Source organism: Pholcus phalangioides, unplaced genomic scaffold (genome assembly GCF_987345545.1).
Source record: "Pholcus phalangioides strain wild (caught in Gottingen) unplaced genomic scaffold, Ppha-v1.0 ptg000007l_1, whole genome shotgun sequence".
NCBI lineage: Eukaryota > Metazoa > Arthropoda > Arachnida > Araneae > Pholcidae > Pholcus > Pholcus phalangioides.
The window spans coordinates 25,135,129-25,155,312 of record NW_028301600.1 but is presented as its reverse complement, the minus strand read 5'-3'; the positions used below and the strand labels follow the sequence as shown (position 1 = coordinate 25,155,312).

Here is a 20,184-nt window from a genome sequence, read left to right as displayed (position 1 = left end):
CGATAAATGGACGATTTGCCTAACGACAGAAGTACTGCTTCAGCCGAGGAAAAGCGTTGTTTCTCTAAATCTCCTTTTGATTAGCAATTCTGTTTCCTTAGTTCGCATGGCACTGTCTCTTCGATAATCCCTATCGCACTTGCCACTTTTTTGTACAAAGGGATATTCAAACGGACTTTACATTTTACAAGCCATCGTGATTTCATTGCAATTCAACATTCAGAAGCAATGAGTTAAACTTTGAATCGGCGGTGAAACTTACGTTAGATGTAGACTGAGAAATCGAAAATGCACATGCATCGTATAATTAACATATTCCAGTGACTTTTGTATAAATTTAGAAAAAAAAAAGCTTTTGTTTTTATTCTACTGTAATTTATTTTCGGGTCTGAAGTAGTAGGATACATTTGGTCATTAAAATTGGCCAGTAAAGCGAAATCAAATCTTTCTAATGGATGCTGATTTTGTAAGACTGCAGTAAATCTTACTAAAACCAAGATTGTACCCATGGTATTTGTTGCCAAAGAACTTTTAGCTATTGTATACTATTAGAATAAAAACACAAGTACATGGGGTTGTTTGTTATAAAAAATATTTGGTTAACTTTATCACATTTTACCAAAAATTCTCCAAAACATCTTATAAATAAAATTTATACCTTTGAAGAGAGATAACAGGAAGTATAATAACCGAATGATTAAAGTCAATAATTGAGGAATTTGACCCCGAAACTCATCATGTCATTTCAAGATAGTAGTGATTATCAGGGCCGCAACTAGGGGGGAAGCAGGTACATCTGGTGCCCCTGGCGCCGGATCAAGGGGTATGCGAATTTCCCTCTTTAACCTCTCCTTCGAGGGGGCGTCCCCAGCAGACCAAACATCTAATTGCGGCCCTTGGTACTAGCCCATGAATGCATGCAGTGACTATTTTAATAGCAATCATAAAATTAGCTTTTCTGTTTTTGTGTGCGTGTGCGTGCGTGCGTGCGTGTGTGTGTGTGTGAGAGAGAGAGAGAGAGAGAGAAATATTTTTATCCATTTATTTTCTTCATTTATTCAAAACCGATTTTCATCTGTGTGTTTAGTGTATATATATAGGCCTATATGTATATTAACTATAAAGTCAACAACTAGAAATCAAACGGCAATGAAGACCAATGAGATGTTTGCATGCAAGAATGAAATTAATCCCACTCAAATGATGAACTGCCCCGAGGTCATCCCTTTCCACGACGTAATTTTAGTTGCCTTATAATAGGCATATAAGATCTGAATTAAATATGAGCTCAAACACACTAAAACGCAGCATTCCGCTTAAAGGGTGTAAACGAGCTGAATTAACATCAAGTTCCCCGCTTTCCTAAAGACGCAGAAACCTTATAATTTATGCTAAACTACGCATCTAATACAGTGACGTTGCATATTCAAAACTGTTACAATAAAGCATCTGGAGGCCATTAAACTCGAAATTATAATTTCCCAGACTCGAGATGCATGCGAATGAAAATTGACCACGTTCTCGATTCTACTAAAGGGTGTGTGTTGACATCCTCTTGATTGGATAATAGATATTATGATGGTGTTTAACTTGCTTGTTTCTCGAAGTTCCTTCAATGATAAAGAGCTTTGGTTGTTACGGATGGGAATTAGAATGAAGTAAAACTTTAATTTCTCATTTTCTGCAGGTTATCTGCATTGCATTCATCAACGAACTATAGAGATGTTTCAATCTATGAACGTATGTAAATTATTTTTACGAAAATTAAAACCACGAGTATCTTTTCGCCATTTGTTTTTTTCACCTGCGTACCAAATAATAGATAATTGCCTTTCTAGAAGGTTGACACAAGTCAATAATCACACAATTATTTCTATCATAGGATATCGGATATTTTCTTATTTTAAATCAAGCTATACATTTTCTGCATCGTTCATAACCAATGAAAATCACCTTCAATGACGAATTGTAAAAAAGAACTTGTAAAAGATGTGGAGGTGAATTGTTTTTTTTCGAAATAAAACGAAATTTTATTACCATTTCCTTACACATATATACAATACAAAGGCATAACACAAAAACAACACAGCACATAAACTACACACAACTGAATGCAAGGGTTTGATCTGCCAAGAATACCAAAAGACACTCCAAATTTTCACAATATTTATGTTGATAATATTAATTGAAATTTATCACGTTATCGAGTAACCATAATCGTTATTGATACCCTAGAAGTCGAACTTTGTACTCCTGAGCTTCGAAAACTGAACCCAACCCTGATTAGAGTCTAGTGAGCTTTCTTTTTATAAAGATTCTATGCCGGACCGTCTAAACACATCGTGAGCCCTCGAGTAAAATGATGTTCTGTGGGAGCATACTTGGTAGAAATAACAGTTTGCATGTTAACTCATGAAACTCATAACACCAGACCTCATCATCACGTATGTCTATTGCTGACATGGTCTCCACAGGATGGCCATCCCCGTGCTTTATGATGACCTTTGTGTTCTATCACTTTTCTCACTGTATTTCTCTTGAAAGCATCATTCCTTACGTCTTTTTTTCACAGATATCTGACCCCCCCCCCCTCTTTAGAAATATTGCATGGCTCTCTTCTCACTTCATTTCCACCCATAGCCGCCTTAGAATATACAGTGAAACTTCCATAGGCGGTCACCTTTATTCCGCGGCCAACTTCCCTCAGCGGCCAGTTTTTCTCGGAACTGACAATAGGCTTCATAGACATAATGCAAAAATCACCCCTATTCCTCCGCCACCTCTGCATAATGTCAGCGGCCACTTCCTTATTGATAACAGTTGAAAAATTAATTTTTGTGTATTGTTTTCTTCGCAATGCATTCAGAGTTGATAGTTGTCTTTGTATAATAACCTCTGATAATCTTTATACACACCAGCATAAATACCTTTTTGGATCAATCGGATTTTCTCTTCATGTGTGACAAGGTTGGAAACATTTATAAATAGGAGATTACGAAAGCTAATGCTGTATGTTTGCTGCTAGCTGATAAGACAGTTCAGAAATTTGCTCCCGGGGTGACAGGGTGAAGCAGACAAATAACTTATGACCTTTACTGAATAGACAAAGTATGTGGAAGTTTTGGCTTTATGGACACTTTCTTCACTTTCTATCACGAAGAGATTCAGTAGAACAACAGTGAAAGAGTAAAAGAAATGTGAGGAAAGATCATGCACAGCAAGTGTTTCTCAAACGTCGGGCTATGACATCATTTATACTAGGCCGCGAGTGATTAGCCGTTTCATTTTCCGTTGGTCGGGCGTTTGACCTGGCCTTCGACTCACAAAAATGAATGAAACCGGGCCGTTGGCTTGAAAAGGTCGAGAACCACAGATGTACAGTGCTTGCTTTAAGAAAAGAACAGATCCCTGATAATACCGATTATAAAATTTATCGGATGATCTGGTATTTCAAGTTCTGCATAAAATACCGAGAAACCTTGATGTACATAAATATCGGGCCAAGAAAAAATATCGTTGTAGAAGGATTATCGTTACATCAAGAGGCAACATTATCATCTGGTATCACGTTTATGGTGCTGTTGCTATCTTCTAAATTGGCGTTGTTAATACCACCTTAAAATGAGCTTTTGCGTATTTATTCTCCTCGTAATATTTTAATTGATTAATTGATAAACAAAATTCAGATGTATTTCTCCTGTAAAGAGGTTTATTGCAATACAGTTTGGTGTATCACTCAAAACGTAGCGATACCAAACACTTTCGGTGATTAGGTGATGTCCAATAGCGATATCATTAGACGTCCTCTGAAAAACCGAAATATGTGACAAGTTTAAAAATAGATTGAAGGATATTTCGAGTGCAAAATAAATAAAAATAACGTTGTATGGTTTCAAAATCCTCCTGAAAAAATCGTTAAAGAGAGGTTTATCATAGTAAAAGGTATCGGTGTATGGAGAAGAGTTTAATATTAGAGTCTACTGGTGATTCCAAACAAGATTTGAAAAATACCGTTATATTGGGGATTTATCTTTATATCGACGAGCGTTGTAGCGAGGTGTCACTGTATATGTATCTGTTTTTTTTATGCCATTATAAGTAAATTGAGCATAAAATTTTTTTGTGGCATTGAAATACGTTATTTTGACACGCCCCCACGGTGAAATGTGTTTTCCCTGTCACACAACCTCGATTTGGTGGTCACCTTCGCAGATGGCTACTTTTTACGGAACGCCAAGTGGCCGTCTTAGAGAAGTTTCACCGTACCATGGAAGTTACGTGGCCGAGCTTGATAACCAGTGGTGTTAATTAATTATTTTCACAACCGTGAAAATAATTGAAGCTCCTAGAACTTTTAATGAATAGAAAGTTCACGTACACCATGATAAATTTCAACATCATCATATGCAATGGTAAACTTCAGTCTATAGTAATCGAAGCTGAATACACAATAGGTTTATTACTGATATACAACAACGGAATATTCATGAAAGTTCTGTCTTCCGCGTATCTGCGAATATAGTACACAGCTAATAATCTTGTTATGTAAATTAGAGACGTACGTGAAAAATATTCACGAGATTATTTTGTCATTCTTTCATTTTGTACGAGTTTTTATTCTAGTTTTTTCGGTTTCATGACGAAATCATTCGCTCCGGAATTCGTCGTGTTTCATGATTTTCCAAACAAACAGAAGAATCGTGAAGGATTTAACAACACAAATTTCTCCAGTACGGTTAGACATGGGCAAACGTGCTGTTGGATTATCGTTCAGCTCCCAATAAGGAACGCATCAAATCTGATTCCAACGTTAATGTAATTTATTATTATCCCGTTGCCCCCCGCTGGAAAGAATTCGCCTCTCCTCGCAAAGTTTGAAAAATCTTCCGTCATCAGATATTTGCTCCGAGTTCCTGACAAAGGGTTCGTGAAAGGATTTACTGGAATTAAGCCAGCGCCGAATGTTTCGTTCGAAAACGATTCTAATATCGAAATCAATCCAAGTCCTCCACCTCTCTTGCTTTGAATTGTAATCCTTTCACAATTCCTGTATACATTGCAGTATCCCACGACTCTGCAGGCTCAGAGAAACCTGTACGCTTTTCCGGAATCCCAAAGATTTAGCATTGAGGAACGCTCACCGAGGAAAACCAGTGATTACCGAAAGAAGAGTGAACCAACCGATGGAAGTCGTTTGCTTACAATTGCACACGCACACACAACTACACATTTATTTGCAAAATGAAATTTATTTCAAGGACTTCTGTGAGTAATTCTCTGTTTCAGTGTAAGCTATCTTCAGGTCGTGAGAAACAAATGTTATTTCCCAGTATTTAAAGCACAAACTTAACACTAGAATTCAAAAATACATCATTGTATCGCTTAAAAAAACTAATATTATTAGGTTATTAATTGCGCGCAACATACCACTGAACTGTTTCTTTTGGTTCGTTTATCCCTGTGTGTATGGTTCACCTCTATAGAAACGAATTTAAAAAAAATCAGAAAAAACTTACGCAAATGGGTGTTGTTAGCATTTTTTTAATTGAAATAATCACCACCACAGCAATTTAGTTGATTAGAGTGAATTTTTTAATTATTTAAATTAATTGATTGAGGGTTAAATATACAGTTTCTCTTTATTTTAGTGTTAGCTATAAACAGATAAAATCTTTTTTACCTTGAATTTTATTTGAAATTCCCTCTCTCAATTTAGTGAGCTTTTATCAATCTACAAACACGTAAAATTTCAGCAACTCTCGAAAAATAACACCGATAAAGAATCAACTACTTTTTTTTATTAAAAAGGATTGTATTTATATAGCCTTATTTTTTACTGAAATTGCAATATTTTGTACTGACTTGCAAACATGCACTTTTTTAAGAGATACCAGAAAATTGCTTTTCTTACCCTGTATTTGTCATGTATATTCAACTATAAACGGAACCACAGAGTATTAATTCCATCAACCAATATACAAAAATCTCAATTTTTTTCACCTGAGTAATTTGAATAAGCAATATAAAATTTTCAGTTTCAACATTAACTAATTCTTAAAACTTTAAGGGGGTTGGTGCATGTTTTTTTGGCTTCTCATGCCTTCCTAAAAGAAAAACCTCCTTCCTTTAAGGAAAATTTAAATGTTTTCTATTCTTTAGGCACTCAGTTTTTTTCCTCAAATACTTTGGATATTTTTATACAATTTAACACGAGCATTTAAGATTTCAATCGTTGGTTAGTTTTTCTCGAGTTTTAACTTCAATATATGAAACTTTTTTCAAAAATCACCAAAATGTACACATACTTTATACAAATACAAATAAAACGCCACAACAGGCAAAATGCCCAACGACGTGGCTGAGAAAAAGATGCCCATAAAAATATGGATGTCATATATTTCAAAAATATAGCAACCCAATTAAAAATGCAATTAACAAAAATTGTAAACAACATATACACATGATAAAATATCATACAATGCCCATAAAGAATACTTATGGTTGTCTTTGTGCCATAATTTCTTTTAAATAGATTTAATAAAAACTCCTCCCGTTAAAGTATGTAAAACCATAGTGTTGAGAGACACAAAATGTCAAGATAGTTGAATGAGTGGTGTTGACAAAAAATTTAGTTTTGAGAAAAGAGCATTTTTGTGTAAAAAATTAGGATATATAATGCCTGCCAGCAGATTATATTAAAATATTTAAAAAATATTTTTAGTTCAGGTAGAACAAAAACTTGAACACAGTTAGTCGCAAAAAAATTTATAGTATTTGAAAATTGATAAATTCGAAAACGTGTATTTTGGAAAATTTGTGTGTGCCAACCCCCTTTTAAAACGTGTTATACGACAGAATGATTTTCAACTTCACTTTTTAAATAATTATTAGATATTTCAAATGATGTAACGTTATTTGACTGCTTTTAGTTTCCTCTAGTAAGTTTTTGAAGGAAAAAAATTATTCTCTTATCTTTCGAGAATCACCGTTATTAAAAATGAAATAAATTTTCCACTAGAGAAGATGATGCCAAATTCCTAAGAATGATATTATGTTTATTTACAAAATGAAATTTATTTGAAGGATTTGGGGTGCGTGTAAGTCTGTTTCAGTGTAAGCTTCTCATAACGCTAAAATCCGAAAATACATTATTATATTGCGTTAAGATACAAGGGGAGTCAGCTAATAACAACATTATGTTATTAATTGCACACAACGCAACATTGACTTTTCTTTGGACCAACCGATATGAAGAAACATCAAACTTTTCATCGAAAAAATTAAAATAATCAATATAAAATTTTTAGTTTTTACATTAGAGAAATATTTAAAAATTTTAAATTTTTTTCATGAATCCGACCGAAATTTCAACTTTTTTTTTCGAATACAGGAAAAGCCCGATATAACGATATTCTGTGGATCAATAAAGATATCGTTTTAGAGGGATTATCGTTATATCCAGAGGCAACATTGCCTCAAATTTATGCTGCTGTTGGCATTCTTTTCCTAATCGGCGTTACGACCAAAAAATTTGTTTTTGAGTATTTAGTTGAAATAAAAAATTTTAGTTGATTAGTTGATAAGCAAAATTCAGTTAAATGTATTCCTCTGTGGAAAGGTTAACCGCAATACACTTTGGTGCACCACACAAAAAGTAGCGACGAAAAACTTCATCAACACATTCGGTAATCTGGTGTGGTACTAAATACCGATATTATTAGACATACTCGGAAGAACTAAAATATGCGACGAGTTGAAAAATATATCGAAATATATTTGGATCAAAATATAAAAAATGTGTTAGCGGTTTCAAAGTATCCTCAAAAAATGTCGTTTTAGAGGGGCTTATAACGATTTCGTTGTATCGAGAGGAGTTTAACATTAGACTATAGGTGATTCCAAAAAGGATTCGAAGAAATATGGTTGTTAGAAAATGTGTTTTTGAAATTGTGAAAAATTGTAATTAATTAGATTATTAAAATTGAGTTAGATGCGTTCCCCTGCAAAGAAGTTTACTACGTAGATTGACCTTTATGTTTACACATTTGGGGTGCAGAAGCAAATGATGGTGAAGTTAAAATTGTTGAATTTTTTAGACAACTCTGTGCAAATATAAAAAAAAACAATCATTATATAGGTATTTATCGTTTTCAAGGACATCGTCGTATCGAAAGGAGTTTAACATTAAACTATAAGCAATTCCAAACAAGATTAGAAAAAAAATATCATTGTAGAGAGGTATATATTAATTAGAAATTTTTTCAACTGACAACGTTGCTTGAATGCTCGAATTTACTTTTAGTAAAATTCTGAAGAAAAAACTATTCTTAGTGTCCCTCACAGATCATTTCAAATATCTTTCGAATCGCTATCATTAAAAATGGAATAAAATTTCCTCTAGAGAAGATGATGCCATGGCTATACCCGAATCCTGAGAATGTTCATGAAAGTAAGTTGCGTGTACAAACGTCACCAGATTTAGTCTTTCGTATCTTTCTTCGAGCTAATGAGTTACTTCGATCACCTTCATTCAGTGCGTGGTTGAAGGTGGCATTAGAAATCAGTAGTGCGTGCACAGTCCATTATATTGAGTCGAAGATTTCATTACACTTGACAGCTGCTGCTGTTCCGGGATTTATTTCTACTTAAAATAGAATCGTGAAGCCGGTTTTTCTTTCCAGTTCTTTTGGCTGTGTGACTGACGCTACTGTGAACGCTACAGAAATCAAATGAATTATCTCAGTTAAGCTAATAAGGACAAAAGGGTTGAAGGTTTAGATGAGGGACTATTAAAGAGCGTATTTTTGGAATTAATCATGCCCCGAGAAAATTGCTTTAATGCTTTAATCTTGAACGGCACGAATGTAAAATCAAAGCTTAAGACGACAGTGGGAGCAGATGTTGCTCAATTTACTTCGGACGACTTTCAACGCGGCTGTCATGCCTGACAAACGATAAGTGCCTTTTGTCACGCTTCGCTCCTTTTCAAATATGAGCATCTACTTCATTATATATAGCCTCCGACTGATGATTCACATATCGTATGCCAAAAAATGATCATCTTGATTTCACACAAAAACTTCTTGTATCTGTCATATCATTTTTATAGTTTTTCTCTTTTTTTTCCTTGTGGTAAATTAGGGGTCTTTAACCCGTGGCCATCCAAAAGACACCAATTAGTTAAATCAGCATTCCTCTATCTGAAACTATAACAGTAATTCTTATTCATTTTGGAGACATTCCTTCTATTGTGCAAACAATTGGTATGTCCACAGAAATATCAAATCTTGACCAGAATTCCTTCTGAGTAGTCTCCACCTTGAAACAATGAGAATAACTTAATTATAGAAAAGCAATAAGATAAAATTTCCTTAATTATATCAAAAAAATTTTTTATCAATGTTGGTAGAGTAATAAATTTGGAACCTTAGATTGAATTTGTTGAGGAATTTACACTATTCCAAGACAAACGTTTCTTTATAACATCAGACTGATAGTCCTGGGTATTATTGGACAAAACTCTGAGTGAGCGAGCTCTAAATTTGTCAAGTTGATAAAAAGTTACCCAATAACTACAGTTTATTAATTAATTATTGGTAATTATAACTTATTTATATATTGGCTAAATAAATTTTTTGCAAAATGAATTCACAAATTTTATAACAACCATAATATTTTCATTCCATGGGTCACCAAGAGGGAGAGGGTGCTGGTAACTAACCCTAGGATTCCCCCTCCCATTAAATGTCGCCCGCGCAACTTCACGAATTTATTGATGTAGCCCTAAGATGAAAAAATTTGAAGACCCCTATGAGATAAATGATGTTACCGTTTCAGTATATTCAATATTGAACATGGTGTGAATTCAAAATCGTGTAATCAGAAAAAAAAAATGAGAATCACATTTTCCTCCAAAAAAAAATTATATGCATGTCTTATTGGAAGTTTCGTGTAATTTTTATAGCTTTTAGTTAGATCCGAATACAATTACAAAAGCAACAGCAAGCAAACTTCCCAACGCGTCGGCTGAACAAAAAAAAAATGTGTGTCCGTACAAATAATGGATGCCAAATATAGTTAAAATTCAGTAATCTACTTCAAAAACCCGTTCATGAAAAAAATAAGTTGGGTGAATGTTGCCGTTACAGATCTGATTACAAATCTGAATATTGGTTGCATCTCGTAATGCAATGTATTATTGCTATTTCCTGCGTTTAATCCGCGGATGCAAATTCCATTCATCAATAGTGAAATTTTAAGGGGTTGTTGGTCATGTTTTTGTAGGAAAAAATTCAGATTTTTCTTATACTCGTAATTTTCTACTATTTGTGCAATCTAAAAATCTTAGAAAAATTATTTTTCTCAAATTCTTTTCAAAATTGTAATTTATATTCTAAACTTTCACAAAAAGTATCATAAAAAAAATCACAGTGGTATGTAACCCGTATTAAGAAATTCAGAGGTTTTTTAACGCGTGATTCCTAGAAAAATACTCCAGAAAACACTTACTTTTTTAGCTTGATTTTGATAAAATTTATTATATATAATTCCATACAGGTATCATTCACTTGTACATACAATAATTAATTAGATTCTGTTGAAAAAATTACATGCACGTGTGCGTTCCATTTACAATAGCACGTTTGTCTTTACAATCCAATTTTTTTTAAGAATTCCATACATATGCAAGAGTTTTTCTCATATTTAAATATAGGCCTACATTGTATCCCAAATATGCTTATATTTTAATTCTTTTTTATTTAAGAGCTTGTGTACTGGGATAAACTTGTATTAAAACTACGCAAATGAGGGAAATAGATAACACTTTGAACAAAACGATCTTTTATCCAATTTGTTTCGCTTCAACAAACGTTTCAATACATATACTTTATCACAATTGCTTCCAGTGTTTTTAGTGATTGTTCCTTAGTATGTAGAAGATTGATAAGCGATCTAAGAGCTGTTTGTATTATGTTATAACGGGAAAAATAAATATATTGCGGACTTGGTGAACTCTCACCAAACAAAACATACCTAGAGACCCATTCAAAATGCTGAAATCTAATTATGGACTCAATAACCAGTATAAATAACAACAAAATGTACATATCCTTGAGAGTATATACAGCATGAAGAAGTAACCATTATGTAGTGTAAACTCTTCAAGAACCAACTTCTTCGTAAATGCTGATTCCGTCTGCTTGACGATCTGAAAGCTGCTCCTTTTTTTTTATTCTGATGTTAAAGTGATCTTATGCGAGCTATTTTAATAGAAAACGGAAGATCGGTGGTGAAGAAAGAGTAGGATAAGAAGATGGTAGAGAAGAGTACACTTGAGGAAAAGCGCAAAACATGGAATGTTTACGAGGCTTTATGCAAGCCGGTTCATACCTCGTCAAAAGAACTGGCTTGAAAAATTCCACCCGACTCCAAAAGGTGAGGTAATTCGAAAAGAAAACCTATTCTAACAGGAAATTGTTCAAGCAATAGTTGGGGATGGAGCAGGAACTCTTCTGATTTATTCAAGGGGGTGCTGCCGGAGTATTCCACGAGAGAAGAAAGCCTTGTCATAGATGGAAATTCGTAAAGCGGAAGATCACACTCCCTTCACACCCTGCACTCAACTCTTGAAACACAAGGGCAAAAAGGATGGGCGAAGGAAAGGAAATGCTTTATGACTTGGCGAATATTCGCAACTCGGAGCACTTTTCTTTTGGTCTCCAATCAGCATGCTCATTTACAGTTTGGCCGCCAGCTTCATTTCTCTGTTCAGTGAGAGGAACTCCCAATGAAGCCATCCGATGCACGGCACCTGAACCTTTCAGTTCACTTGCTCATTTTTACGATGCATAAAACTGGGTTTTTATGCCTGCAGCTTGCGGCCACGGTCTAGCATCTGTAAAAGGTGGGATAGAAGGCAATGCGTATAGCGCTAAAAGAGAAAAGGATATTAAAAAAAATAAAATAAAAAACGTTGCGGGGGGAAAAAAGGGATAGGGAAAAAAATGGGTCTGGTGAATAACGTAGGAGTAGGAAAGATTCAGAAAAGCCGCAGTACACACACACACACAGCCACCGACCCCAACACCAGGACACCGAAGAAGACAAATTTGTTCCGCGGCAACGCCGGAAGTCGGCAGAACCCACATCTTCATCCACTTGGTAAGCCTCTTGGCCTGATTAGAAATTTATAAGGGAAATCGAAGACATTTATGTAACGAAGGGACGACGACACTGTCTATAAGAACAAGCGCTTCCCTTGCCTTCCCTCTTACTTCCAAAAAAAGAAAGTTATAATAAGTAAAATAAAAGCAGAGTCGCTATACTACAGGAAAAGCAAAAAATAAGTACAGTGATACCTCGGCTAACGAACACCTCGGCTTGCGAATTTATCCGCTAACGAAGGTTTCTGTCATGATTTTTCAGGCTCACACACAAATGCAGGTTCGATAAAGTTAACTACTTCACGGACAAGCTTTTGGCAATAAATTTGTATCATTTTTATTTGACGGGATAGTATAAAAAATAAGGAAATTGTTTTTAGAGAGTCTTTTTTCGCCCTCACCCTACCTGTTCTCTTTCGCTCTTACATGCACATAGTAGAAAGATACATTATATGTATGTGTGGAAAAAATCATTATCATGTGTATACAAAGAGAGAAGGGAAACAACTCCACAGTTGATAGGGCTACTATAAAGTTTCACGATGGAGAAGAGAGAAGAAAGAAAACACGGAAAATTTGTTTCAATTCATTCCACTGGCGTTTGGACGCAATATTACGTCCGTGATCGTAAAGGTGTTAGTGCGTGCAAACACGACAAATTTTCGGCCGAGTTCTTCGAAATTAACATCATTCACGAATTTATGTCAAACTGGAGAACCTATATTTTTCTACCAGAAAGCTTCTGAGCCATTCCATGTGAATTGAATAGGTACACTGTATAGATTTTTTTTTTAACTCCAGACTTGAGTTTTCATTACAGTGGCGAGGCGTTTAGCATCAGTCTGATCAATCTGGTCATTCCAGGAGATAGTCTTTTCCGTCTGTAACAAGAAGTTTATTCACAAATTATGGTCATGGAAATATTCGGTTCCATGGCCCTCACAAGGGTGAAACTGACAAGGCTTTTTTCACACTACAAATAAACTATAGTGGGACCCGTTAAAAATCTTATCAGTGTCTCGCTAGATCCTATCCTAGAGATGCAATATGTTTGGAAATCTCCAGACCCACAGTGAAAACGTATTTTAGAGAAGAAAAAACCATGTTCCAAAAGGCTTTACTTCTTCTGGACAATGCGACTATCTGCCTTGGTTGGAGACAAGTACATAACTCCAAAATATGTCATGGTTCCTTTGAATTATCCTTCATTCAGTTATCAAGCTGTTCATCCCAGCCTTTGGTTAGTTTTTGTGCTTCTTATAATGTTCTCATTGTTTTATAAAAATAATCTTTAACTTTTGTGAGGCATCAGCAACGAGTTAAACGATTTTACATACAAACCTATGAGAAACCGCTTTCGGCTAACGCACGTGATTCCAGAACGAATCATCTTCGTTAGCCGAGGTACCACACACACACTGTACTCTCATTCTTCTTTTTTCCTAAGACAGCGCCATTTTTTCTCTGAGGAAAAGAATAAAGCAAAGGATTTGCAATTATTTTTCTATGTAAATGAAGGTTTAAAATGTTTTCCGTTAAGGGGTCTCTTACCTTTTAGCATGGTGAAAAACTATGCTCTAGTAGAAATATCATTAAAAATACTACTTAATTATTGATTTATTTCAAATTTTTTACATGAATTTGTGATTATAATGCTATACTATGTCAGTATAAAGTTTAAAATATCTCTAATACTTTTTACGAATGTTCCGAATAACGCATTAAAAACGGCTTGTGCGCATGATAAAATAGCAGTACATCAATTTAATTGAATAAAAAATTGATTCAAAATAAAGGAAACTGTCCAGTTCATGAAATGAAGAAAAACATTGAGATTTCATTGATTCAATCTTAATTAAAATTAAATTTCTACTTTGTGTTTTGAAATTCAGGGAAATGAAAATTTCAAATTTAATCCTAAATAAGATTGAGTCAATAAAATTTCAATCTTTTGCTTCATTTCCTCGAACTTAACAGTATCCTTTAAATGTTTTGAATCACTTTTAATTCAATTACATTGATGTAATACTATTTTATAATGCGCCCAAGCTGTTTTTAATACTTTTATTTTTGAAAATTTGCAGAAACTTAAGTATTAGAGACATGTAAAAGTTTATACTTGCATAACGAAGCATATACAATCCAAATACGTGTAAAAAAAATTTGAAATAAATCAATGATTAAGTAGTATTTTAAATTAGATTTTTATTAAAGCATAGTTTTTCACTATGTTAAACAGCATGAGACCCGTTAATACAATTATTTTCATTGGTTTTACGATAGAAAACACTGATCAACTTTTAAAGAATGCCTCCTAGAAATAGGGAGCAGAATGTTCGAAAAAATTAAAAAAAACATCATTTTGTAAGTTATTATCGGAACGGTAAGAACACCTCTGGGAAAATTTCATCATTTTTTTAATAATTCAGTTGCAACGATAATTCTTTTTGGATTGACCACTGAATTGATTAGTATCATTCCGCATCGTTTTCTTCTTAGAAAATACATTTTCTATCGCAACAACAACATCCATAGTATCATAATCTAATTCAATTCTTTTCTGAAATTAATAATAATTGTATTAGGGGGGGAATCTCGACAAAATTGATGTTAAATAATTATGAAGTGCATTACTTTTTTTTATATCTGTCTCAGTAAGTTATATTTTAAATTGACGCGAATTTAAAATATTACTTAAGTATAATACTTTTCATTGTATGAATATTTTTCAATTCCTTCGGCATGTATAGTTTTCATCACGGTCTCAATTTCCTCCAATTTAATCTTAACTCGTAAAATATGTATATATGTTACGGTAAATGTAATAAATACGGTTTTATTGTGCATAATAAACCTTTCAATTATGCATAATCGCCGACCATTTTGGTAATTTTAATAAATTTCCCTAAATTTATTACTTTTACTGGCGATTATGTATGATTTCCAAGCGTTATTCGTAAACATGATAAATCCTGCTAAATTTATCATGTTTACTGGTCAGTGCACGTATGCATAATCACCTTTTCGCGTTGGTAAATATCTCATTCATTTAACAAATTTCAGATCGTACCCCGATATAATGAACTCTCGTTTAACAAATTTCACGATCGCATCCCAATGTAATGAACTTTAATTTAAAAAATTCCTTGATTTAACAAATTTTTACAACTAACAAAGTCAATTTCAAAAGTCAAATTTAGCAAAGTCAAGTTCTATTTAACGAATTCTACAGTCGAGCCCCGATATAACCAACCCCTAATTGACGGATTCTACGATCGGATCACGATATAACGAATTTTACGATTGTATCCCAATATAACGAACTGTCATTTAAAACTTTCACTATCGTACCTCAATATATTACGTATTACTTTACCAAGAGGTAAGAAGAGGAAAGTAGTTATCTTAGACAAACTTCTCTTTCACCAATAAGAGACTTTCCTGGTAGTCAAAATTTGTTTTTTTTTTTCACCTAATTCGGGATTATTCTCAATACAAAAACTTTCTATAGAAAAGTGCAGATAAAAAATTTTACGGATTTGTAGATGACGGATTATAGAATTGTTCAACAATATACAGGCACATATACGTATATACACGATTTTGGAAAAATTTTAAAGATAAAATGAAAAAAAGAAAACCCCGCTAACTTGAGGTCCACTTAACTCGACATGTTTTTTTGTTTCCATTGGGGTGGGAGTTGGGTTTCTATTGTAATTACAATAAAACCTCACTATATCGTCACCCTAATAAGTCGTCACTCTGGTTAAGTCGTCATTTTTCTTCCGTCTCGTCTAGATTTTATAGATAACAATGTTATTAAACTCTCGTTTACTTGTCGCTAATTTCGGTCAACTTGTCGGTCAAGAGTGAGGAACCGATGAGAGAGAGAGAGAGATTACTATGGCTCCATCTAATAAAAGAGCTAGATTCATTGTATTGTCATGTATTCAAAAGCGACCATAATCATGTATCAAAGCGGAGGTCAAGTGACGAAAATGACACCGACGAAGCCGATTTACCGACTAAAACACCAAAATTTCTTAAAGTGTTAGGGACTGTTCAAGTTTGGCCTGAGTTCTGCATGGGTAAGTGAGGTATTTTCCAAGAGCCCCACTAATTTGAGGGCTTTAAATCTGAGCAAAATATATTTGCTGACACACCAAACACTTTTTTCCAAGTCGAGAAGGCCTTCTAAGGCCAGCATTGCTCTGCTCATTGCCTCTTTAACTCAAAATCAGGTCCGGTATTCGAGATTACGTTACGTTTGTACCATGAACTACTGCTTAAAAATTTAAAGCGCTAAAATTAAATGTGTTATAAAATTGATGTGCTGAAGATAAAAGTTATTAACTTGTGTATGCAACCATAATAAGTTAATACTTCAAAACTGAAAAAGGAAATAAAAGATATATTATTTTAAATTTATACGATTTTCACAGTATTTCACTTGAAACTGACAATACTTCGCTCAATTCGTCACTCCGCTTAAGCCGCCACAATTTCTCGAAAATGTGAGTGACGACTTATCGACTTTTTACTGTATTAAGTTCAGAATTTTTTTTACAATTTGTCTCACTGAATTATATTTTTAAATTGATGAATATAAATGTAAAAATATTTTTCAATTCGAACGACATCCAAAGCAGTTGAGAGTGATTTGTGAGAAACGTCTGCGTCTTTATACTTAACGCTCCGTAGATAAACGAAGAAAGGTCAAGAAAAAGTGCTGTTTTCTCTCCGTCGCTTGAGAATTAGTGAACGGCAGAATTTCTCGGAGAAAATCCTGTATTTCAAGAGCATGAAAGCGGTGCAGAGCAGTCTGACAGTCGAGTTACGATAGATCTATGATTTATGTGTCACTGCGCTAACTGTACCGGTGATCCAGAAAAATTGGCAGTCAGAGGCTTGTTACGAGCGTAGATAGTAAATTGAACGTCAAACGCAGCAGACATGAAAGCGCGGGAAAAGTTCGACCTTTTCTACCAAAACGAAACTTTGCAAAACGGGAGGTGACTCAGCGGTTGGTTGATTTCGTCAAAATTAATTTATTCCGAGGCTACAAAAATATCGTTATATAACTTCGCGATGGATCAGCATGTGGCCAATATATCTTATCTCAGTCAAAATTAATTATTGACCCCATGCTAATTGCGAGTCAGTAAGTCACATAGTCATGTGACTATATATATATATGTATATGTATACTTGTACATGCGTGGCGTGTCGGAATCATGCTTATTTTTGTCGTTTTATGGCTTCCAGACCTCGAAGATGGATTCATTCTAGCACGCACGCATCGATCTAAAATCTAATTCCATCCATTTGAAAAGAACGTATAGTTCTAGAACGGAGAGAAATCACGAAATATAAACGTGCTATTCACATTCATTTTAAATAAAAATATTCTTTTGTGACGTGTCATTGTACGAAATTCACTGTAGTCATGTATAGCTGATCTCCACGTGTTCAAATGGCTAAAGTGTATGCAAAGAAGCCTTCGGAATTCAATTTTCGCATCAAATATATATGCCAAGTCTAATAACATTTTTCTGACTGAGAAACCGGTAAAGTTACACATCTTTCTCGATAAAAACGTTCTTTATAAGGATTCTGCTATCTTTGAATATAGGAATGTTTAACACTAGTGAAATGAGAAATAGGAATGGCCTGAAATGTCTGATAAACTCAATTTACTGCACTTTTAAGAGAGTTAAAGCAACTGAGACTATGCGCTGTGGGCACTTTTTTTTAAAACTGTGATATTTACAAAACATGTGGTTTTAATAATAATGCCATATAAAACAAGGAGATCCAGCAAAATTTCTGAAATAGTTCTACAATTTTTTGAGATATTTTATATAATGTTCTCAAAATTAGGTTATTTTTAGCACTTACGCCAGACATTGTACACTAAAAACTGCAGCATATATTTGGATAGTTCTTTTACTGTATATTGCTTTGACTGTGCAATGAACTAGAAGTTTTAAGGTACACAGAATACTTTCTGAGATATGGCAGTTTTCGTGAAACAACACCTGAATTTTAAAAAAATTTAATTTTTTTTTCAAACAGCTGTAGAATATTAAATTCTTAACATATAGCTGAAATCCAAGTTCATTGCACTGTTAATGTTATCTGGAACGCTGTTGCAAAGTTTCATGGGAATGTCTTGCATAGATTTTTAGAAAAAGAAATTTAGTTTCGATTGGAATAGAGCAACGAAAAAATTAATCTTCAAAAAGTGCGTTTGAAATTTGTTGCCTTCATTGTTCCAAATGATTTTAATCAGTCATAACTTTGTTTTCACTTATTGTATCTATAAGAATAAAACAGTTTTAGATTCTGTGTAAAACATTCTTCCAAATAAATTTATAAAACTAGTTTCGAAAATTTTCAATAATTTCTCATTTGAACGTAGTCAGTTGCCTCAAGGAGAATAAATTGGAAGGATCTACATGTAAATTATCAAGTAACCCGTTAGTTTCCTTATATGAACCCGATCGGAAAATTCAAGACGTATATTAAAAATAAAACACAACCGCAAAACATATCATCGATCATTTAGTCGGACTACAGCGCAAGGGACAGAGCGGGGGCCATGTTTGGTGTTATAGTCGGACTACAGTCATTCTGCTCAGAAAACTAATTGAATCGGGCCATACTCTCTTAAATTCACACATAAATATACAGACTTGCTCCATACCAAGTTTTGCGTTTGAATTTCAGATGGTTTCTAGCAATTCTACAGAAATATTAATTTTTGTAAAGCCAATTAATTAGTTGTCACACACACACAAAAAACCAAAAAAAAATGCATCTAGAACTCAAAATAATCAGAGATGTCTCCATATAATAATACCTTAAAAAAGCGGCAGGAGAATTGAATTATTTATCTATCGATAAAAAAACAAATCGGTTTCCATTGCCTGTTCATTTTCTATTGCCATGTAATGTGAAGAGTGAAACGTTGGAATTGTAAATGATGGGGTCTGCTGCTGCGCCTGTGTGGGAGTGAAATTTCTTCTTTAATTAATTAAATGCACTGAAATTCCTATCATCATCATGATGATGGCGTTGACGGTGTTTGGCGAATGGAAGCTGCTCCTAGGAAAAGAACATAGCATAAAAAAAACTCTGGAAACAAAAAAAAAACCAGAAAGAGAGAAAGAGAGTATGGCCCCCTAGGTCGTGTTCCTTGATGAATCTGCATAGACGCAGCTGAATTTTTAAAGAGTATGTTTTATTAATTTACCCACGTTATATGTTATCGAATAGAAATCCCAGGGAATGGATATACATGCGTGCAGTCGTTTTTACCCAGGCCTTGCGGACGTATCGGGTAACCACTATATACATATATATGTATATATAAATGTACATTTATTATTCATGAATGTATTCCTAGTACTAATTAATATGTGTTACATCCTTCAGAAAGTTCAAGCGAAGCTTGTGCCTTTGAATTTGATGCCCTTTTTTTTCCATTCAAAATAAGAAGCACAAAACTTTCTTATATTTCTTCCCTTTAAAAACAAAAATAAATAAAAAAGGATAGAATATTTTCTTTCAGCTTCATATTTTGAAGGTGAGACGGAGAAAAAAACAAAAAAAAAGGAATCCATATTTGCAGATCACCAAGCAAAAGAAAATCTTTTCCAATTCTATTATTTCAACAAACATCTTGAAAATTTGAATAGGACTCTGGATTGTTTCATTTTTTTTTATTTACTACCTTTGTTATGAGAGCGTGAATCTTGTTATGGCAAGTATTGAAATCTCAAGCATGTTGACCTTGTGAATGTAATTTTCAACAATGTTGCTCAGTCTTATTTTGAATCTTTGATTTTTTTGTTTTGAATACATTGATCACTAAAAGAAAACAAAGACTAGTAAGTTTCAAGTAAAGGAATAAAATAACCAAACGATTTCTCTATCAAATGGATTTTTCTTATTCGTGTTCGTTTAAACTATAACAGCGTTTCTCAAACTTTCTGAACCCGAAAACCAGTAAAATGTC

The 20,184-nt window shown here is 33.9% G+C and overlaps 1 protein-coding gene across 9 annotated transcripts in view; it reads left to right on the top strand.

Moving 5' to 3' along the window:
• The window catches only part of LOC149085105 (nucleolysin TIAR-like), an 860,358-nt gene that overhangs the window by 725,033 nt on the left and 115,141 nt on the right, over positions 1-20,184 (top strand). The gene's annotated exons all lie outside the window — the stretch shown is intronic.